Source organism: Notothenia rossii, assembly GCF_949606895.1.
Source record: "Notothenia rossii genome assembly, chromosome: 11".
Lineage (NCBI taxonomy): Eukaryota > Metazoa > Chordata > Actinopteri > Perciformes > Nototheniidae > Notothenia > Notothenia rossii.
The window spans coordinates 25,645,648-25,670,730 of NC_136910.1; the positions used below are offsets into that span (position 1 = coordinate 25,645,648).

Consider the following 25,083-nt stretch of genomic DNA (forward strand, 5'->3'; position numbering starts at 1 on the left):
GTGGGCTTGTAGGTAACAGTTCAGGGGTGTGTTACTGTCCTTTCAGCTGGCTATTACTGTTCTTTCCTTATCAAAAATCGTATGCCTTGCCCTGTAACTTTCTCATCATAACCAGGGTTTGAAACTAACATGTTCATGAACAACAACACAGTGACAACAGGGTTCAAAATGTCAGCAGCCAATATCATTCAGTTACATTCAAAACCTGATTAAGCTTAGGATACTCACATGTCTAGTAAGTTAGATGTTTACCTACTTCATAGCCAGAGCCGAGATTTTTCTGAGAGCAAATGTTACTTTCAAGCCCAGTATGTTTATTATGATTTTGTGAATTTTCAGGCTTGGGTCATGCTGCAGCCATGCAGCTGCAATATTATTCAAAGTTGAGCTCTATGTTAGGATGGGAAGGACAGAGAAAGCAGCGGTTACTTCTGGATTGTGCATGTGGAAAGACATCAGCAGGAAAGAAGTCAGACCAGCTCCATTGAGGGAAATCAGCTTCCACAAACCAAAGAGGCTTGGCAGGCAACTTCCAGCAGCTTCAACATCTGCTAGGAAGAATAGTATCACACCCAGAGGCATGTAATAGTTGACAGAGCCTAGATAAGTTTCCTTTTGCCATAGTGCATTTAATTAATTCTCAGGATTTCTCCTCAGTGTCTTGACACCATAATGTAGCCTGAGAAAGGTGTTACTTGGTGATGCAGAGATGAAAAGGCCTACAGACCAACGTGGCATCATGACTTTTTGCAAACATACACGCTCAGTTTGAATAGTTTCAGTATCATTTGTTATGTTAGTTTGAATATGTCTGTCCTTTTGTCTTCAGATTACTGATTCTAGAAATTCGATTGTTTGTTATCTACAGCTTAACTGGTCTGGTTTTAGAATAATTCAGTCATTATTCTTAAAATGTGAACATTATGCAGCACACTAATTGTGTAACAGTGGCGGCTGGTGCAAAATATTTTTGGTGGGGCTGTTGATATAGTGAGTAAACATTTTTTTTTGGGAGAAATGACCCCTTAAATTGGGACTTCTGGTGATGTAATGGCCCCACAAAATCGTGGTTCTAGGGCCAGGAACAACCAGGCTGAGCCGGGCTGAGTATGCTAAACTAACTGCGGTCAAGCCAGCCTCGGGAAAACCTAGTCAAGTCAGCCCTCACGTGATATTGCGGTGCGCGAATATCCTATGCATTACGGTAGAGTAAAAAAAATCATCCCTCTGTGTTTAGATGAGAATAAAACAAAAACTGTCCAGTATCAAAGACTCATTTCACTTCAGGGTGATAGCAGGACATCCCATCTAGTCACTCAGAAAAAATCAGGACATTCTGATGTAGAGTTTCAAAATAAAAGGCCTTTGAAATCTCTATTGTATGAGCTATCATCCCTGTTTTTAGATGAGAACACAACAAAAACTGTCCAGTATCATAGATCCATCTCACTCCAGGGTGATGGCAGGACACCCCATGTAGTCACTCAGAAAAAATCAGGACATTCTGATGTAGAGTTTCAAAATAAAAGACCTTTGAAGTCTCATATATGAGCTATCATCCCTGTTTTTGGATGAGAATAAAACAAAGACTGTCCTGTATCATAGATCCATCTCACTCCAGGGTGATAGCAGGACACCCCATGTCGTCACTCAAAAAAAATCAGGACATTCTGATGTAGAGTTTCAAAATAAAAGACCTTTGAAGTCTCATATATGAGCTATCATCCCTGTTTTTGGATGAGAATAAAACAAAGACTGTCCTGTATCATAGATCCATCTCACTCCAGGGTGATAGCAGGACACCCCATGTCGTCACTCAAAAAAAATCAGGACATTCTGATGTACAGTTTCAAAATAAAATACCATTGAAGTCTCATATATGAGCTATCATCCCTGTCCCCAAAGGTCTTTTATTTTGAAACTGTACATCAGAATGTCCTGATTTTTTCTGAGTGACTAGATGGGATGTCCTGCTATCACCCTGAAGTGAAATGAGTCTTTGATACTGGACAGTTTTTGTTTTATTCTCATCTAAACACAGAGGGAGGATATTTTTTTTTACTCCACCGTAATGCATAGGATATTCGCGCACCGCAATATCACGTGAGGCTGGCTGGCTTGACCGCAGTCTAAACTAGAGAGAGAATCGCTGTCAAGGGGGCTACAACTACAACAAGATGAACATATTTGACCGTGATTTAATTCTAATACACGTTTCAAAATGATGCCGAAGTAACAACATACTGATACCGGATAGTAAAACCCATGAATTAAGGCTCTGACAAGTCTGCAGACAGACGGCAGGCGAAAAACCTTTTAAAATGCGTGTTTTCTAATGGAGATTTGGCTAAGCTAACGTTGTAAATGCTCCGACCGTCCACACTCACAACAACGGCCTATACAGACATAAATAAACCAGCGACTGTATTCGCCATGACACAGACAGTATGTGGTTTGTACTTGTTTTGCTTTTTTTCTAGTTTCTGAACAGATATGAAGAGCTGTGAGCGCTGAGTGCTAAGAGCTAACGGCTGTGTTGTTTTTCTGGGGAGCTCACTGAAGATGACGTCACGGCTCCGCCTACACTGCGTTACTATAGATCAGGGGTCACCAACCTTTTTGCAGTAGGGCCTGGCTCATTTCGTGGCATCTGCAGGCAGTGGCAAGTACTTCCGGCATCTGCCACAGAGGCCGCTACTCCGTGGTATCTGTGGCAAGTATATGCCAGAGATGTGGTATCTGTGGCAAGTATATGCCACAGATGTCACAACTTGCCGTGGCAAGTATATGCCACAACCATGCCACAACTTGCCGTGGCAAGTATATGCCACAACTTATATATGCCACAACTTGCCGTGGCAAGTATATGCCACAACTTGCCGTGGCAAGTAAATGCCACAAGTTAAGAGTTAAGAGAAGGTTTACGGTAGCTGCCACTAGGCCTGTCGCGATAATCGATAAATTGACTTATCGTACGATAAATAAAAATGGACTCGATAACTTTTCTGAGCTCGATAAATTGCCGTTTACATAAAGATGTGACCAGCTTTTTAGCCTGGAGCGCTGTGGCTGCCAGGCGCGCTGTGAGGGGCGGGGCTGACACACAGCCAGGTCAGGACACTCCGCGTGCACGTGCAGCAGCGTAGCAGCCAAATTAATAATATAGCGACAAGCGGGAGACAACGTGTGACTTACTCGCGGGGAATTTAAAGTGAAATGGAATTGGTTACAAAACCTGACTACACATCTCGATTCTCCGGTGTGGCAGTATTTTGGATTCAAACCAAATCAACGAGGCGAACCTATGGACTTGAATGAGCCGGGCGGTGTGTCGCATTGGTTTAAAAAAGGTAGCGACAAAAGCAGGCAATACCACGCATTTTAAACCACCTAAAACACAACCACCCCATTCCGTTTTTCCAGCTGGGAGCAAACAAGGCAGCTGGAGATGGAGAGCCCCGCCCGACAATGCAAACATGTTGGTGTTCCTTGCTCGAAAACTTAGAAAAACAGATTTGGATATGGCCTGTTGAGGCATCTGGGTCTTTGACAGTGGACTGTAGTGTACACTTGACTGTTGTTTTAAGGAGTTTTTTTTGCTTGTGAGATAATGTGTGCTCATATTTATTTATTTATTTATAAAGCTCTCTCTCTCATATATATATATATATATATATATATGAGAGAGAGAGAGAGCTCTGTTTTCCAGCCTGACTCTATTTAATTTATTGTTTTGGTTGTGTGTGATTTAATTAATTTTTTATAATTTAATTAATTTGTTTTATTTATGAATTTATATATTTTAATATTATTTCACATTTCATTTGCAATGTTGAATGTTCAATAAAAAGTTATGTTTGAAAGGATGTACTAGAATTATTATTATATATTATCATTATGTCTAAAATGGTCTTAAAACGGTGCCGACAATATTATCGTTTATCGCAATAATTTCCAGAAAAATGTATCGTCCAACACAATTAATTATCGTGACAGGCCACTCGCCTTCCGTGGCAAATGCTGATATTTAAACCCGTATTTATCGTGTAAAATGTCTGTTTTGGCATGACTTTATCGGACTGATCTGTACACAAGACTGATGATATGTTACTGATGGTCCGATCTCTATTTTTCAAAAAGATTAAACATTATATGTTCTATAGATTTTACTTGGAGAACGTGGTTTGTTAAAATAAATAAACGTGCTATTTTTATGATAATACTCAAGATATATTATTATAAAACATCATCCTTAAAATTCTTTTTTTAAATGTATTTTTAAATGTTCTAAATTTGAAAAAACTAGATAAAAATAAACTAGAGTTAAAATCTTGTTTTTCATGCCCCAAGAGCAATAAAAACACCTGGTAAAAAAATCCTGAGTGAGGCTTTCATAATTCATGCATGAAAGGGTTAAGAAAGACAAATATATGTTTCTATTGGTTTTAGTAAGATGGTTTATTATAGTGTATTCTTACATATTCAGTAGGCTATATTGTTTATTCTTTAGATACTCTGTAGATAAATATCTACTAATAATGTGTAAATTATTTCCTGTTTCTTTTTATTATTATTATTTTATGTTTCCTATCCCTTATCACTGCTGTAACGCAAAGATTTCAACATTTTAGATAAATAAAGTAAATACAACGTATCATATCAAAATCTGTTTATGTTAATTAGCAGCACAATGATTTGATATTTGCATGCATGACATATAACCTTTTTACTGATGCACAAAAAAAGTTTTAACAAGGGTGTAATTATATTACATTGTAACCCTCTTTCCTCAACATATTAAATCAACTTTATACGGTTAAATGAGGATTGCTTGGAGTATCATGCTTAAGAGAACATTCTTCATGTTTATTTAAGTATTTATCATTCTCATGGTGCTGCCATAAGTCTGTAGCCAAGTCTAATAACACCATTGTACACGTTGCTGTGTCAATACAGATATTTATTTTTTAATTATTTGTCTTTACTATTAAGAATACACCTGGTTATCGTAGCAAGCAGTGGAAACTCCCCTCAAGAAGCGACAATTGCCAAGGGCTTGCGTTGCAACGCTCACTTGCCAATATTTCTTTTTTTATTACAATATAGGCCTATGTTTAGCCTACTATCATAGATATAGCACGTTTGTTTATTTTAGCAAACCACGTGGGCTATTCCAAGTAAAATTGAATATAAATGATCATTTATTATCTTTTTGAAAAATAGAGATCGCACATCAGTCCTGTGTACAGATCAGTCCGATAAAGTCATGCCTAAACAGCGACATTTTACACGATAAATATGAGTTTAAATATCAGCATTTGCCACGGAAGGCGAGTGGCAGCTACTGTAAAACCTCTCTTAACTCTGGCATCTTGTGGCAACTCCCGTTCAGCATGCGCAAATGCCACGGCAAGTTGTGGCATATACTTGCCACGGCAAGTTGTGGCATATGCTTGCCACGGCAAGTTGTGGCATATACTTGCCACGGCAAGTTGTGGCATCTGTGGCATATACTTGTGGGAGATGCCACAAATGCCAAGGCACATTCCACGGCGATTAGTGGCAACACTCATTGTGTTCTAGTATGATAAATAAAATAACATTGTACCTTGAAAATCAATGCATTCGTTCATTTGACACGTTGGTGGTTTTAGGTAGGCTATACAGCGACCCCTGGCGGTTCTAGTGTGAAGTAAAAGTAGAAGTAGCCAACCTAAATGTTGGAATACTCTGTTACAAGTAAAAGTCATGCATTAAAATGTTACTCAAGTAAAAGCGCAAAAATGATTAGCATAACAATATACTTAAAGTGCATATTACATGTTTTCATTATAATGATTGATCATGAAAGTGTTCTCAAAGCTGGTAAAGGTGCAGCTAGTTTTAATGACTTTGTATACAGGACTGTCTCAGAAAATTAGAATATTGTCATAAAGTTCTTTATTTTCTGTAATGCAATTAAAAAAACAAAAATGTCATACATTCTGGATTCATTACAAATCAACTGAAATATTGCAAGCCTTTTATTATTTTAATATTGCTGATTATGGCATACAGCTTAAGAAAACTCAAATATCCTATCTCTAAATATTAGAATATCATGAAAAAGTATACTAGTAGGGTGTTCAACGAATCACTTGAATCGTCTAATTAACTCGAAACACCTGCAAGGGTTTCCTGAGCCTTGAAAAACACTCAGCTTGGTTCAGTAAACTAAATCACAAGTATGGGGAAGACTGCTGATCTGACTGCTGTCCAGAGGACCGTCATTGACACCCTCCATCAGGAGGGTAAGACACAAAAAGAAATTTCTCAAAGAGCAAGCTGTTCACAGAGTGCAGTTTCAAAGCACATCCACAAAAAGTCTGTTGGAAGGGGGAAATGTGGCAGGAAACGCTGCACAACCAAGAGAGATGGCCGCAGCCTTAACAGCATTGTGAAGAAGAGTCGCTTCCAGAATTTGGGGGAGCTTCAAAGACAGTGGACTGAAGCTGGAGTCCAGGTATCAAAAGTCACTGTTCACAGACGTGTCCGGGAAATGGGCTACAATAGCCGTATTCCCATGGTCAAGCCACTTCTGAACTCAAGACAACGGAAGAGGCGTCTGACTTGGGCTAAGGAAAAGAAGCACTGGACAGTTGCACAGTGGTCCAAAGTCCTCTTTTCAGACGAAAGCAAGTTTTGTATTTCATTTGGAAGTCAAGGCGCCAGAGTCTGGAGAAAGGCTGGAGAGGAGCAAAATCCAAGTTGCTTGAAATCCAGTGTGAAGTTCCCACAGTCAGCGATGGTTTGGGGAGCCATGTCAGCTGCTGGTGTTGGTCCACTGTGTTTCATCAAGCCCAGAGTAAATGCAGCTGTGTACCAAGAGATTTTAGAGCACTACATGCTTCCGTCTGCTGAAAAGCTCTATGGAGATGAGGAATTCATTTTCCAGCATGATCTGGCACCTGCCCACAGTGCCAAAACCACCAGTAACTGGTGTACTGACCATGGCATTACTGTCCTCGATTGGCCTGCAAATTCCCCTGACCTGAACCCCATAGAGAATATGTGGGGTATTGTGAAGAAGAAGCTGAAAGACACCAGACCCAACAATGCTAATGAGCTAAAGGCCGCTATTGAAGCATCCTGGGCATCCATAACACCTCAGCAATGCCACAGGCTGATTGCCTCCATGCCACGCCGCATTGATGCAGTAATCCGTGCAAAAGGATTCCCAACCAAGTACTGAGTGCATTAATGGACATTTTCAAATGTTTGATTGTGTTTTGCTGTTATAAATCTTTTTTTTTTACTTGGTCTGAGGAACTATTCTAATTTTTTGAGATAGGATTTTTGAGTTTTCTTAAGCTGTATGCCATAATCAGCAATATTAAAATAATAAAAGGCTTGCAATATTTCAGTTGATTTGTAATGAATCCAGAATGTATGACATTTTGTTTTTTTAATTGCATTACAGAAAATAAAGAACTTTATCACAATATTCTAATTTTCTGAGACAGTCCTGTACTGTAGTAGGGTATCTTGTGAATTTACTCCAGGAGTAACTATAAAGTCGGATTTAAGACTTGATTATATGTATCATCATTAATCAGAATCTGTAGTAAGTAACTAAAGGTAGCGTATTAAATAAATGTAGGGGAGTAGGCTACAATTACACAATTTACCTCTGAATTGTAGTGGGGTAAGTAGCCTACTACGTAACATACCATTTACATACTCAACTAAAGTACAAGTAGGCTATTTCTAAATCACAAGTACAGTACTTGAGTATACAAGTTAGCCTATTTCCCACCTCTGGTCAACAATGTTAGATCTTTATGTCAACTTACTAATAATATATCTTGAGTATTATCATACAAATAGCACGTTTATTTATTTTAACAAACCACGTTCTCCAAGTAAAATCTATAGAACATATAATATTTAATCTTTTTGAAAAATATGATCGGACCATCAGTAACAGATCATCAGTCTTGTGTACAGATCAGTCCGATAAAGTCATGCCAAAAACAGCGACATTTTACGCGATAAATACGGGTTTAAATATCAGCATTTGCCACGGAAGGCGAGTGGCAGCTACCGTAAACCTTCTCTTAACTCTTAACTTGTGGCATTTACTTGCCACGGCAAGTTGTGGCACATACTTGCCACGGCAAGTTGTGGCACATACTTGCCATGGCAAGTTGTGGCATATATAAGTTGTGGCATGGTTGTGGCATATACTTGCCACGGCAAGTTGTGGCATCTGTGGCATATACTTGCCACAGATACCACGGAGTAGCGGCCTCCGTGGCAGATGCCGGAAGTACTTGCCACTGCCCGCAGATGCCACGAAATGCGCTTGCTGTCTCTCCCTTTTTGTCACCGAGGGCTACTTCAAGGGTACTGAGTAATACGAAGGGCTACTTGTTTGATACAAACTTCCTGAATAACATAATTGCACGGTTCACCTTTAATGATATTATTAATAATAATAATCAGAATACATATTAATTTACTGTAAGTGAAGGACTGTCTGATCACATGTTAATGTTAATTATTCCTCACAATAATTATTAACAATGATTTACCATTGCTATAGCAACCCCATTGTTTTGTTATGAAAATGTATCTATATTTATACACATTCTCGCGAGATCTATCAGGGGTCGTTGTAATGCTCCGTTCACACCGGACGCGACTTCTCTCTAATCGCTTGAGTTTCACCGCTGTTGCCAGCTGTGTTTACTCGCATCATTCAAACAAGACGCGCTGGCCCGGGAGCTACAACTACAACAAAATGAACATATTTTACCGTGATTAAATTGTAATACACGTTTCTAAATGATGCCGAAGTAACAACATACTGATACCGTTTAGTAAAAACCATGAATTAATGCTTGACAAGTCTGCAGACGAAAAACCTTTTTAAATGCTTGTTTTCTGAATGGAGATTGGGTCGACCAGGCTAAGCTAACGTTGTATATGCTCATTCCACAATCATAACAACGGCCTACAGACATAAATAAACCAGCGACTGTATTCGCCATGACACAGACAGTCTGTGGTTTGTACTTGTTTAACTTTTGTCCAGTTTCTGAAAAGATATGAGGAGCTGTGATCTCTGTTTGCGATGTTTTCTGGTTGAACGTCAGTGGCAGGCTGAGATCCTCACTGCTGTGTGTGTGTGTGTGTGTGTGTGTGTGTGTGTGTGTGTGTGTGTGTGTGTGTGTGTGTGTGTGTGTGTGTGTGTGTGTGTGTGTGTGTGTGTGTGTGTGTGTGTGTGTGTGTGTGTGTGTGTGTGTGTGTGTGTGTGTGTGTGTGTGTGTGTGTGTGTGTGTGTGTGTGTGTGTGTGTGTGTGTGTGTGTGTGTGTGTGTGTGTGTGTGTGTGTGTGTGTGTGTGTGTGTGTGTGTGTGGTGATGAGGCCCATGATCGTAGCTGCTCATGCTAGCTTGTCTCAGCTAAAGGTGGAACGGAGATTTGGTGCGTGGAGTTCAACTCTGAACCTATCTGGGGTCAGAGTTCAATTTCACGCACCAAATCTCCATTTCACTTACATATGTACATACAAAATGTGTGCTTTTAAAATGTTATATTCAATATTGTCATTTTAAAAATTAAAAATGTATTCAATAATTTTTTTAGACGGAGCTCCATGGTGACTTGTGCTATTTTTAGAACATGCACGCGGGCGACCAATTTCCCCCCTGCGGGCGACTTAGTGCCCGCGGGCACCGCATTGGCTACCCCTGCTATAGATACTACCCCAGTTCCTCACGAGTCTAAAAAACAACTCACGTCAACGCACGTAAGCAACGTTGAGCGCTCTCGTGACGAAAATATTTGACGGCGCTGATTGGCTGAAATTATGTTTCGGCGGCACAGTTTACTATTGAGACCTTTGCAACGTGCTGGTTGCTGCTGTTTGGCTCGGGGGCAGCGCCCCGTAATGATAAACTAATGCCAAGGGCAAGGCCAGGCAGGAAACATGTGACTTATCAGTAACTTTAGACATCGTAACACAATTTTAAACAAGATTTTATTGTAGATTATACATTTTACTGATACCAATTGTATGATATTTACCTTGTTCATTAAAAATATAAAATATATATATTTTGGAAATATATATATATATATTTTTTTCTAATTTAATTTTTAATTTTTTGTATGTGGGAAGAGGTGGGGCGGCGCCCCTAGCGCCCCTATGGGCCGGCTGCCACTGGTTGGTAACGTAACTGATTTCTTCTAATTTGCCTGCATCTGGCGCTGAGTTGCCATATGCCTTTCATGAACCACTTCCACCATTGCTGCAGATAAATATAAATGATAATAGCCAAACTAACCTAGCAAGAGTAAACTGACAGGCTGCTGTGCCGCATCTCACTCAAAAACCCACACGACTCAACCCAGCGAAAAACCAGTCTCGCACGCAGCCTTTCATTCAGAATTTCATAGCAAAAAAAAAAATGATATTAAATTAATCTTTCAACATAGTTTAAAACAAAAATAAATATTAGGACAGAGCCCTACAAATAACAACCATAAACATAATAATAAAACAATTAAAATGTTGTATTCAGCCAGGGTCGGCGTCATGGGTGGGCATTCGCGGGCCATGCCCCCCGAAATGAGTCACTGTGCCCCCCCTGCCAGGCCAGGCAAGCCCTGCCACTTTGCCGTTTTAAAAAAAATATTTTTTATCATATTATAAGTGAAAACGTTTCCACTAAATCTTTTTTGTGTGAAATAAAGAATATAAATAAAAAACACAGCCTGAGGTGTGCTCACTGGTGATTGGTGTGTTTCTTGACCAATGACCCCGGCCTTTGATTTGTTGTTATTAATTCAAAAACATGCGTGCATAATTAACAAGTCAGTGAGACGAAGAATGCTCGGACTGTCGGACAGTAATAAAGTAATGGATATACGTAAATGACTGCAAGGTGCAGCTGCTACACGGCCTCCTCCAACTCCTCCACCTCCTGAAAACGAAGGGAATAATGCACCCATCTCCAGTATCGCCGGCGGCACCACCTCTGAAGAGCTGGAGCCGTGCTCTTCGATCAGCCAACCTGCTAGCCAAGCCCATCCACCTGCTGCAGCTAACGTTAGCGCTGGAATTCAACAACCCATAGACGATATTGGAACTGATCAGCCCAAACAAATCTTCTTAAAACAGTACCCTTACAGCATCCTCACTGGCAGGAGGCGTTCGTTTGTCTCTGCTTGGTATCACAACCGAGACTGGCTTGAATACAGTGTCAAGGCCGATGCTGCATTTTGTTTCTGCTGTCGGCAGTCTAGCAAAACCCGGAGGAAGAAACTCTGTTGGCTTCCGTAACTGGAAAAATGCGGTGGAGAGGGAGACAAGGGATTTCATAAACATGCAAATTCAAAGGAGCATCTCTCTTGCTATGCAATGTGGAAGGAACGAGAGAGGCGTGCCAGCACTGGAAAGGAGATTTCTACACAACTACGAAAAAACAGGTATTATATCTCCTCTCTTATTGATTTCTGGTGGAAAACCAGCTGCCTTTACGAGGGAAGATAGAGGCTTTTGATAACATATCAGAGGGGGGCAGTGGCCTTTTCCTCTCCCTGCTGGATTATACGATAAAAAAAGACATCAAATTGGCTGATGTAGTGAAATCAATCCTTCGAAACGCCACTTACACTTGTCACGAAATGCAAAATGAACTCATAAGTACACTCGGCAATGTGGTGACTGAGGCTATCGTGGAGGAAATAGGAGACTCCTTTTACACACTGAAAGTAGATGGAACCCGACCAATAATTTCACCATATATGTAAATAATCTCTGTAATAATTTATCAAAGGCTGCTTTCCATTTTTATGCAGATGATACTGTTATTTATTGTTCATGATGTTATTCCATCTAATTGATCTCAACTCAAGTTAGTATTAAATGCAGACAAATCCAAACTCATTATATTTTCAAATGGCAAAAACTTAACTTATTTTCTCCCCAACATTTGTACTGTTCAAGGGACTGACATTGACATTGAAAGGGTCACTACATACAAATATCTAGGTTTTATTATTGATCAGAACTTATCTTTCAAGTCACACACTGAAAATGTTGTTTTAAAATTAGGTTTCTCCTTTCAGACAAGGAAACATTTGATCTCTGTAACGTTTTTACCAGTATTGGATTCTGGCGATCTGCTTTACATGAATGCCTCTAACCAGTGCCTAAAGACTTTGGATACTGTGTACCATTGCATTGTGCATTACGTTTTATTACTGGAAGGATATATATATTGTGAGTTTGGAATAAATATGCACTTTATGAAAATTATTAGTTGGTTACTGTTAGTAAAAACAGTAAGGTTAATAGCCTACTGGATGTTTGTTTTGCTAGTGGATCGCCAGGCCCTCTGACCTGATCTGTGGAGTCTCAGCTGTTCATATGAACAGGGCTCGACATTATAAATGGCCCGCTGGCCCGGAAGCATTATTTAGACACCCCGGCCAGAATAACGTACTTTCAAATCGCCCCACAGCTGTTTGCTGCGGAGCGCAGCGCGAGCAGTCTCCGGTGAGCGGGAGCGCACTCATTCACTACAGTCAGTAGTGGGAACCGCAGTAGACAAAAGGCGTTGCCAGCGCCATATAGACTGAGAGTTACGTCATCTCCGTTCACTCCAATGGACCACTTTTTTACAGCAATGGCGGATCGTGGAGCCTCTCAATCGTTCCCCGGAAGTTAGCGCCAAGGCTAACAGAGCTGTAGAGTTGCAGCATAATAGCCCGTTCGTGACGGACTTTTAAAGGTAAGAAGAAGTTTAAAGATTTATATTGCGGATATTATCAGTACATCTGATTCAAATTAACATGTGTATTAAAGGATGCCAGTGGATTATCCCTAAATTAGTAGATTTAGGGAACGTTTACAGATAACAGATTAAGCTAGGATACCATACCATAGTACCGGTGTTACAGTATAAATTGAGTCATGACAGCTGGCGACATTCTATTATTTTCGTCATAGGAATCCGGGGCGTGTACATTGAGGACCCATTGTTGACTTACCAGGAAAGAAACATCGTTTGTCGTTTACGTTCATCTTTTGCTATATCTGCCTTCCTAAGATCACTTTGCTGCACATTCAGTACTCGTATGTGAGGTTGTGGGTGAGAGTCCGATATCGTGACGCTTACAGGGAGGTATCGAACATTACAAAGTAGGTGACTGTGTGGATGCCTGTTCAAAACATTGCAAACTTCAATAAATCATTTAAATTATATATTTGTGTCCGACTTTCATTTGTTCATCGTTCTTAATGTGATGTATAGTAGCTTTGATAGCTGTCCATACCTTCAGACAGCCTAAAAGTAAAACACAAGTTGTTTATTCACAGCCCGAACGCTCATCGAGATGACTGGATCAGTCATGACAACTTGTGATCAGCTCCGATTAAATTGTGATATCAATTCTGTAGCTAACCTCCAGGGAGCACGTTTATTTTATGAAATACCTGTATCCATCTCATCACAACAAGACTACACTGTGCAGGAAAAACAATTACATACGTGAAAATAACCTTGATGCATGGGAATTAAACACACAAACTAACAGATAAATCATCAGAAGAAGGCAGAGAGGAAGTAAATAACAACAGGAACACGGAAGGCAGACAGAATTGCTTAGACACGGGTGTCACATGAAATTTAAATGTTCTGGAAAGTTCCTTATACAGCTTTAGCCTTTTTTATCTCATGAAGTCCCAAAGTGACACACACTGAACAGTCTGGGGTCATGGTCCTTTTCATTTGCTTTTGTCTTCCCATAACAACATGTCCAAGATGTCCATGTGTCAGGCTAAAACATGTGACAGAACTAGCTAGATTTGGAAAGGTTTTTTGTTGCTAAAGTTAATATTCAAGCCATTTAAGAATAAAAATGCTTACATGACATGTCATTTGTTAAACATTAAGCTGTCTTCGGCTCTTTTCTGCTGTAACAAATGTAAATGTCCCCTCTGTGGGACGAATAAAGGTATTCTGATTCTGATTACATTTAACCTGTTGTGGAAACATTTCTTGATGAAATTGATATGAAACAAATGCCATAAATATTGCTGTGACACATGGTGTCACATCGGGACTTTAACCCTAAACATTCACAGTAAACCCGGAGTGACATATATGCACAATTAGAAATATGATTATGGTCTGGTCAGTTAATTTAGCTGATTCAATTATATTTAGTTAACATATGCTTTATTCTTCAATTCATAGTATGTTCAAACAAATGCAAACCAAAACATCCTCCTTGTTAATTAAGTTATAAATAAGAGTTACTTTACCATTAAAGCCCAGATATTTGACACTAGGGAGGTTACTTGTCAGAAATGTGTCTATTTAGTCTAAATGACGTTCCCCTTAATTTCCCCAAAAGTAGAAATGGGTCCGGGTTCTTATGGGTTAAACGTATAGGCTTAAAGGCATAATAGAACTACCGTATTATATGTATTCAACTTGTGCCCCGCTGGACTTACTTTTCTGTTGTTTACCGTTACTGTGACATATCAGTATAGCCACGGAAGAGAGTTTGTGTGTTTAATTCCCATGCATCAAGGTTATTGTCATGTATGTAATTGTTTTTCCTGCACAGTGTAGTCTTGTTGTGATGAAAGGGATACAGGTATTTCATAAAATAAACGTGCTCCCTGGAGGTTAGCTACAGAATTGATATCACAATTTAATCGGAGCTGATCACAAGTTTCATGACTGATCCAGTCATCTCGATGAGCGTTCGGGCTGTGAATAAACAACTTGTGTTTTACTTTTAGACTGTCTGAAGGTATGGACAGCTATCAAAGCTACTATACATCACATTAAGAACGATGAACAAATGAAAGTCGGACACAAATATATAATTTAAATGATTTATTGAAGTTTGCAATGTTTTGAACAGGCATCCACACAGTCACCTACTTTGTAATGTTCGATACCTCCCTGTAAGCGTCACGATATCGGACTCTCACCCACAACCTCACATACGAGTACTGAATGTGCAGCAAAGTGATCTTAGGAAGGCAGATATAGCAAAAGATGAACGTAAACGACAAACGATGTTTCTTTCCTGGTAAGTCAACAATGGGTCCTCAATGTACACGCCCCGGATTCCTATGACAAAAATAATAGAATGTCGCCAGTTGTCATGACTCAACTTATACTGTAACACCGGCATACACTAGGGTGACCATATTTTGATTTCCAAAAAAGAGGACATGCTGCCCCCAGCCTCGAGATACTTAATGATACTCAACGTTTACTCAAAGATGCCTTATTGTTTTAAAGTATGCCTCCTCTGTATGGATATACAATTATTATTTATATTATTTTACTGTATATAACACAATAATATCTCTCTATAACCAAAGACACACCAAACCAAGGTTACTCAACAATCAACATGCTTTATTATGCCTAGAATTATCTCTGACAAATCTCAAATGCACAAGAATAACTTAAACATCATCCTGTAACAAAATAATAGCTCTCTTTTCAAGTCTTACTAGACAAAAAATAAATAACAAAATATATGAAATAGTAGAAAATAGAAAATCCAGCTTTAACAAATAATCTCTTTGTATCTTGTCAATGTAAACAATAAAACAGTAACCTCACAAAGATACTAATCTAATTATTTTAAAAGTGCACTATGCAGTTTTGGATTTCACATTTGCATAATTGCCATTAGTGAACATAACATAACATTTGATTACCTAAATCAAACCAAACACATTTTAAGGCACCATGAACCAAATATAAGCCTACTTTAAATGTTTGTAAACACAATTCCAGGCCCTGTCATTGTAAACAACCACAGTGAAACGACAACTTTTCACATATTTCTAGCTTCAAACTGTTTTCTAGGGTCCCAATTTAAAATTAAAAGTTAAAAGTTTCTCTCCCACAGCTACATAGCTTTCTCTCTCTGCATAGCTGCATACTTCAATCTTCTTCATCCTGCTTTTCTTCTTCATCCTCCTTGTCTGCCCATCGATATTTTGCTGTGGAGCTGATCTTTCCAAGCAGTTTTCGGTTGCTCAACAAATAAGCATGAAAGTCTTTGCAAGACATGTCTTTCAAATTGTATTGCACAAATAGAATCCCCTTCAGTGACTCAACAGACAGCTGGTTCCTCTCCTTGGTCCACTGGCTCTGCATCAGTGAGAAAACCCTCTCAACATTTGCATTGTGAGAGGAAAGTGCAAAGACAAACTGTGCAATCTTCAGTAGTTCTGAGTAACATGCAATGCTTTTGGCCTTCTCAAAATATTTGGTCCACTTCTGGTGCACCTGCAGGCCACTGAACTCCTCATCACGGTTGAACCTTTCTGTGAATCTCTTCAGATTGGTGACCTGGTCAAAACACTTGACATCATCAATTACCACCCCCTTCTCTCCTAGGAACTTGATGCAGGCCTCCACATCATTCCACTCTGGTGGCTCCTCAGATCCATCCACGTGAATGTGGAGAACTCTTCCATGGGAGTCATCCACTTCTCCAGATACTCCAGACATTTACTGTACAGGCCTTGCACATCAGCACAGAACTGGTCATATTCCTTACCAAGTCCATCACTACGCTTTTGTGCCAGTAGTCCCTTAACTTTAAGGGACATGAAGTTGTTGCTCTTGCGTTCAAGAAGAATGGTGTGGATGCTGTTCATTATTTTCTTTACCTCCATAATGGAGTTCTTCTCCTTTTCCATGTCTTGAATGTGGGTGTGGAACGCAGACATGAGTGAGTGCATGTGCCAGAGGTAGATCTCACTGAATTCGTTTTCAAAAAACTTCTTGATCACTATGGGTGGTTTTTGCTGAGACCGAAAGAATGCCTTTAAGGCTGGAAACATCTGTATCATCCTCTCAATGCCTGGGAACAATGACAGCCACCTTGTCTTGCTGTGAGAAAGCATCCTTCTGTATTCAATGTCAACAAAATCACAGTACTCCTTCAGGCTCTCAGTGCGCACAGTGTAAATGTGGAAGTACTGGTAGATTTTGAACATGATATTCTCAAGGTCAATATCTATTGTTTCTGCCCCATGATGAACACAATTATTCAATATGTGTGCTGGGCAACCCACACCGATCAGAGTGTTCTTCTGCAGCAACCTCTTCAAATTGGCAAATACATTCTTTTCCCCTTCATCACGTCGGATTCCTCCAAAGTTTGTGTTGCAATTGTCGCCAGTAAATGCAATGCATTTTTCAGACAAATTGTTTTTTGCCAATGTTTCAATGAGATATTGTGCAATGGTTTCTGCTGTCTCATTTGGTGTGTCTTTAACCTCGATTAATTTTGTTTGCATGCCACCCCTCTTCCAGTCAAAGTACTGGATTATGATTGGGAATATTTTCACTGCTCCGTGGTTACTCCCGTCTGTAGAAACACCACAGTACTGGATTTCTTTGAGTGCTTCATGTGCGACATCTGTCGAGTGGGGCGCTATAACACCATTGACAATGGCTTCGGTTTTAGTGCGTGCACTACTGAATTTTTTGGCAGTGTCAGAGTCTGGAAATGCTTTTTTTAGCAAGGCACTTGTGCAATCCATAGATCTGTAGCTGTTGTGATGTTTCACAGTGTGAAATGCAAACGCACCCTCCGCTGCATTTACAGCATCCTCTGTTTTGCCTGGTCTAACAAAGAAGTCTGTCAACTTTGCCGACAAACTCTCACCTTGCACAGCTTTCCAATGTTTGTCTGTGTCCATGTGCGCTTTAAGATCGCCTGCACCTTTATTGGACACACACACGTATGTGCAAGCTTTGCACACGGTGCACTCCGCCTCCCATTTGTTCCGACCGGGTCGGTACATTTGGAATTTCTTCTGCAATTCATCTGTAAAAGTACATTTGCGCTTTGGCATTGTGAATCTGAGCTGCGGTCCGCTCTGTCCCCTTCCTCTGTTGTGTGTCAGCGTAGTTGTAGAGCCGCCCACAAAGCTTCACACTCAGGGATTACGTCACACACGCAACAGAGTACCGTAGTATTCTGTGCAATGCGCCAGTCAATTTAAGTACATGCAAACGGTCCGCGAAACCCGGACATTTTCATGAATTTATAAACCCCCCCCGGACAACCCGGACAGGGCGTGAAAAGAGGACATGTCCGGGCAAAAGAGGACGTTTGGTCACCCTAGCATACACTATACCATAGTGGTTGAATACACAGTATTAGGAAACACTTTATACTTACTGGACATGTTATACTCATTACATACTGTTTATAAAATATTACCAAGAATGTGAGACAACTTTATAGAAATTCATTTCACATCTGTTACTGATGCCATTTGTCATACTTTGTTAAACTCACAAATAATAAAGTTCCATAACTTCAGTTGGGAACAAAGACCACACCTTATCTCCCCAAGGCAATTTCCCATCCAATAGGTGTGCTATATAGGTGTGTATAACCCTTTCTCCTGTCTGTTACTCCCTCTTTCAGCACAAGAACCAGAGGGGGATTCAATGGAGCCTGAATACCTGCATTGAGACCCTCACCCTGCACCCTGAGTCTCAACTCTCAGTGTTTTTCAAGCCTTTCCCTGTTTTTTTGTATTAAACAAAACATTAAGCTTTCCCAATGGTGTAGTTTTCGTTTTGTGAAAAAGTGCAAATGTAGTGTTTGTATATAATATCCTCACATATTTTTTGCTGTTGGTCGTGAAATTGCTACTGCTGACTTGAGCCAGCCATTTTTTCCTCCGCTCTGTGTCAGTGGGGATTTGAGCATCCCCAGGCAGCACAGCAAACCATGGTGGCAGCACAGCAAACCAGGACAACACGGAGGAAAAGGCACAGACAAACTGCATGATATGCTATTCAATGTTTATTGAATTCCATGTATTTGCAATGGATATTCCTAAAATAACACATTTAACATCATCATCATTAGTGCTGCGTACCGGTACGCCGAACCGGTACTGGACTCGTAAAAAGTTTCGGTTCAAATCCGGTTAAAACCGGAACGTCAGGAACCGGTACTTACGTATATTCTCCTTTGTGTTCTAAACCATCTAAAACCTTCCATAGATCGAGAAATTTGCGCTGAGAAAAGACGAAAAACATTGTTTTGGCTTCTGATATGGCGGCCATTACTGAGCTCACGAAGTCTCGCAAAATATCGCAACTGCTCGCGAGATCTGTGTGACGTCAAGGGAAACTGGCTTAGACATAGTGGACACTGACAGCGTGGGATGCTGGCTGCCATATTTGGTAGTGTTGCTAAGCTAACTCCTTTGTATGTATGGTGATATAGTGTCTGCCGAAAGAGCAACACTTCACCCAGACAATGTCAATATGCTGTTGTTCTTGAACAAGAACACATAGACTTTTACTCTTGCATATTGAGTCTTGTATGTACATCACTATGTATGTAGTTGTGTTGTGTAGTTAGTAACACATGTAGAGTTCTAGAAAAGACATGGTGTAGACACAAGTTGGAAGGGGGCACAATAAACCTGACGAGTTTGAATTTGAGTTGATTATGAGTTTATTTTCAATTGATAATTAGCTCACAATAAGTTCACTTTAGTTACTCACACAACTTGACACAAGTCCGGACCTGAACCTGAACCTCTGGACTTGAGTCCGGACCTGAACCTGAATGTGAGTCCAGGTACACAGCACTAATCATCATCATCATGCTGCTGCTGCTGCTGCTGCTAGTCCTTTTATAGTCACCTGTCGGTCTCGTGTCCTTTCTGAAAGCCATAAAGATGACATTAGTCATTTAGATAACTTGTGTCCTCAATTACCATGGGATTACTGAAACTACCATCAATTTAAGAAAATGGTAGAAATGAATCTAATCTGAATTTTGAAGCATTCCTTTAGATCCCCTCCCTCTAAATATATCAATAAACATTAGAAAGTGATGCTCCTGACTAACATACAAGTTTAAGAAGATAATATTGGTTTTAAAGAATTCAAAGCTATAAATAAACCGCAACAGGCTCCTTAACCAAGGCACTGTTAGCCTAACATGTAAACTAGTTGTTCACACTAATCCTAATATTATCAATTAATATTAGCAAATTCTATTTTATTTTTTAAAACATATTGATGTAAATACATACACATATCGATTTGTTGTATAAATATTGTAAATCAAAACCTTTATTCACTAATAATTACCAAAAATCGTAGTTCTATCTCCTGTTATCAATGCATTCACATTGCCCGCCATGAACTTCCGGGGAACGATCCTCGTCTGCATGAACCACGTGACGATAACCGTTTTTGGACTTCCGCTGTCGTAACTCTTCTATCTATATGGCGCTGGGCGTTGCTATAGCAACACGTCATGTTTATCTGAAAGGGGGAGGGGTCAATATGACCCGCTGGCGGAAATAGGTAACAACAACAGAGGGTGCTACATAACACACTTTCAGGTGTGTGTGTGTGTGTGTGTGTGTGTGTGTGTGTGTGTGTGTGTGTGTGTGTGTGTGTGTGTGTGTGTGTGTGTGTGTGTGTGTGTGTGTGTGTGTGTGTGTGTGTGTGTGTGTGTGTGTGTGTGTGTGTGTGTGTGTGTGTGTGTGTGTGTGTGTGTGTGTGTGTGTGTGTGTGTGTGTGTGTGTGTGTGTGAGAGAGAGAGAGAGAGAGACACTTGACTTAATGAAGCGTGCAGTGCTGTGTGTGTGAGAGACAAGAGACTTTACAGCATGTGTGTGCCCCCCAGTGGTAAATGATTGCCCCCCCCATTCGGTTTGTTCTGGAGCCGACCCTGTATTCAGCCCTGATTAAAACTGCGGGCCCAAATCCTGGATGGGCGATGATTAAGTGCTTAAGGGCTTAAAGGCCCAGATACACCGGCCAGTGACCTGAGAAGTCGCAGACACCGACTGTTGCGTCGCTGGACGTCTCTCCTGCGTATTTGCTTACTCCGCGCACTGGAACACACCGCAAATCCGAGCCGAGCACGTATGAACTGCGTATGCGTGAGTGGCAATAACTCTCCTTACCAGCAGGCGGCGGTAGTGTGTATTCATCATTCAAAAGAGGCAACAACCGGAAGACAGAGAAGAAGAACAGACTCCGTGATATAAACAAACAACAAATAGCGTTTTTCTTTCCATTTTCACTCTCGTCCATTGAAAACATGAACGAACAGAAGCTCTATAAACCGATGAGGTGAAATAGCCGTCCGTGTGTGTTCCATCTTCCATTTTAAATCATTTATTTACCTCCCTCACTTCCGTTAACGCTTCTCATGCACTGATTCGCTAGCTGAACAGCCAATCAGTGTTATCCCTTTGTCCGACTTCCGGTGGTGCTCCCGACGCCGATTCAACATGAGAAAAAAAGGCGTCAGGTCGGCAGAAAAGACCCGACGGTGCGGCGCACACCACTCCGAATAGGGCGTGCCCACGCTCATGTTCGGCCCGACTCCCATTTACTGCCGATTTCGGGCCGGTGTATCTGGGCCTTAAGGTGAGACCATTCCAAGACGCTGGACGACAACGACTTCTTCACTTTTTAACATCAATGATGATGTCTGTCTGAGCTCGTAGTCAAAGAGGGCAGAGAGCTCCATTCATCTTTTGCCCCCCACCAGTAGCTGAGCAAACAAAGCCTCAAGGTCATATATGATCTTTCCATTGACCTTCACTCTTTTAGTCCTGAACTTCACCACCTTATTGGAGATGGAAGCATGAAATCCCTCAGGAAGCGATGAAAAGAACAGTGCTCCTGTCCTGTCTGATTTTCAATGCATCTTACACATTCACCTTTCAATCCACCACTTTGCCATCAATGATATTGTGGAGGTCAGCAGTCTCTGTGGTGAGTGGCTGGGAGTTTTCCCATCGCCCCCTCAGGATTTTAGCCGATCATATGCGTCCTGATATGCCAACCTGAAATTAAATAAGCAGTGATTGATACTATGATACATTTCAAGGGACGCATTGACAGTAAAACTGGTGGAATTCCAATAAATCTTGACTCAAATCTTCTCTGTATAGATGATGCATCTTGGTATCTTACGGAGCACCTGATGAACAAAACTAGCCCTCTAGTTCTCTTCTAGTCTGTGATGTTCAAGAAGTTCTGTTCGCCTAGACACTTAAGCACCCCCGTCTTTACACTTCCACATGAACTGGAAAAACAACAAAGAGTAGGGAAAAAATCAAACAGTAGTAAAGTAGTGTTTACAAACACCTTGGGGCATGGTCATCTATCATCTTTGATTACATAAAGCAATGCACTATAAATCAAACAAAACCTCAGATCAGTGTCACTCATAGTTTAGGCCAGGGAATGTCATAATGAGCGGAATAAACTGAATAGAACTCCTAATATTCTGTTCAAAAGATGAAGAGTAAGGACGTGACCAGGACGTGACCAGGACGTGACCAGCGAAACAAACATGACGTCCTCAAAGAGTAAGGTTATGTTAGGCATCACACTAACATCATGAGAATCATGGAAAAACATCACTTTAGAATTAGCATAAATTAGAAAAAAAAGTGTTGAAAAAACTTGATATTATCCAACAACTAATAACTTATTTCAACACAGAACAACTCAAATCAGATCACGACAAACTCATTTGTGATCATTTTAAGTATTTTTCTTATGAAGTACCTTATTGTTACTATATGCCACAACCTACAGATTAAGATGGTAGGACCAGACTGACAGACATGTAATAAATGTTCAAGTATAATCATTTTATTTATTTACTTATTTATTCTCACTGCTGGAATATTTTAATTATGATATTTCTATGATGAACGAATGTAATTAAATAAGAGGGGATAATAAGGTTTATGGAATGAATTGCAATAACTTAAGAAGAAAGCAGAGATATGGTTGCTTGATTGAACTATCATTATTTGTACAACAAAACATAGAACATAAATCCCTATACAATGTCTTAGAATAATACAGTTTTTTGATAATGCAGTCCACTGCATAAACAAAACACTGTCTGAGATATAACCAAGCCAACACGAAATGCAGGTAGTTTTACCACAAACTTTACACAAGTACTATACCTGTTATGTTTACCCTGTACAGGTATAAATCAATCAATCAATCAATCAATCAATCAATCAATGTTTATTTATATAGCCCAATATCACAAATGTTACATTTGTCTCAGTGGACTTCACAGTTTGTACAGAATATCAGTATGACAATACGACACCCTCTGTCCTTAGGCCCTCACATCGTACAAGGAAAAACTTCCAGAGAAAACCCACAGTTTAAAGGGGAAAATGGGAGAAACCTCAGGGAGAGCAACAGAGGAGGGATCCCTCTCCCAGGACGGACAGACGTGCAATAGATGCCGTGTGTAAATCGAAAAGATAATACATTTACAACATAGGTATAAGTATTTTTCCATTCACATTTGTCTTATAATATTTATATAAGTTAATACTTAGCATTCAAGTTGAGCAGTGACATTATCTAACTCATTGTTTGATACAGATCTTAAGAATTTTGTTTTGCTTGCTGAGCCACGATAACAGTGTTTTCTTCCCACTTCTTCAGAACATTGTGGTTGTGAATGCAGAACCGCTGCTAACGTTACATGCAAAACAATTTTTTTTACAAGCATTTGCATTTCTCTTTTTTTTTCATGAATGAAACTTGTTTTTCTTGGTGCCTTCAGTCCCTCCTTTATGTTGTAGCTAAGCGTTATTTGCGCAAACTAGACCTAAATCGTCAACAACCACAGTATCTGCAACGATAAAGGGAAATCGTTAACTGTAGTTCCACAGAAAAGGTAGACATTTAGCTGTCTGGAACTGTGGGATTCCCCGTGGTATTCTTGCTGTTTAAAATGAAAGGCAACGCAGGCGGCAGTTTTCTGTGGTGTTCGGTTTGCATCTGGAGCCAAGAATATAACTTTAGCAGCGGTAACATTAGCCCGTTGCTGTCACCGAGAGATAAAAATCCCTTTTTCAACATGATTTCACATGCATGTTTAGATTTTCCACCTGATTTCACATGTTTAGTTCTGTCCCAATATTACAACACTGACAAGATTAAAAACACATGTTTACATTTGGTAAGAACTCTTGGGAGTCGGGAGGGCTGATAATTTATTCCGGCAAATTACTCAGACCTACTAATTGACCTGATAAAAATCCCTTTTTCAACATGATTTCACATGCATGTTTAGATTTTCCACCTGATTTCACATGTTTAGTTCTGTCCCAATATTACAACACTGACAAGATTAAAAACACATGTTTACATTTGGTAAGAACTCTTGGGAGTCGGGAGGGCTGATAATTTATTCCGGCAAATTACTCAGACCTACTAATTGACCTAACAGAAGTTATTGAGTCTATGTAAATGTACTGCTTGGCTCAGATCCACCAACGTCAGCAAGATCTCACCTCTATCAACTCCTGAAGAACCAGGTTCAACTAACTGCTGTTTCAATTCAGACGACCCGCTAAATCTGTTTAATCGATCCGGAAGGATTTTGATATCAGTAATGAGGTGTGGCCCTACCAAAGTGTGAGTGTGGCAGGGTGCAATCTTACCTTTGAAGCAGGAGAGGAGAGCGCAGATGTATTTTAAGTTGTCCCAATCCAAAAGGTGGGATCAGTTTATTTGAAGAAAAATTGGTCCACACTTATACAGGGTTTCTACCTTCTCTCGTTACAACATGACAATCCTACAAAACACATCATGCTGTGGTCATGTTCTAATATGAAACCTCAATTCACAGTTTCACATTTATTACACTAAATTGTGACTTCAACTGCCCAATTCAGTTGTGACATTTAAAATCGTCCGACAGAATTTAGAGGCATCTCGTCATAAATGACCGGTGATAATAAAAAGCACATACTAAACTTTCAACACACATCAATTCATTCCGCTAATTTCCGCATTCGTATACTTCAACTAGTCACGCATGAATTCGGAGGACCTTTCCTCACAGGTGGCAGGGTACTAAACTTTCAACACAGATCAACAATTCATTCCGCTCATTCAACAAAGAAATTCACTCCGCATTCAACAAAGAAATTCGAGAGATATTTCCCAAGTTTGAGAGAACCTTACAGATAGCAAAAACAGCTCTCCAG

The 25,083-nt window shown here is 40.1% G+C and overlaps 1 protein-coding gene across 2 annotated transcripts in view; it reads left to right on the top strand.

Moving 5' to 3' along the window:
- Positions 1–25,083, top strand: part of hhex (hematopoietically expressed homeobox) — a 32,709-nt gene that overhangs the window by 259 nt on the left and 7,367 nt on the right. Inside the window, exon 2 of one of the 2 annotated variants that reach the window (XR_013804229.1) lies at positions 340–1,807. The exons of the other annotated variant lie outside the window; for it this stretch is intronic. The gene's annotated coding sequence lies outside the window, so the exon portion shown is untranslated. Of the gene's footprint in view, positions 1–339; positions 1,808–25,083 lie in introns of those variants that run through there. 2 annotated transcript variants of the gene reach the window in all.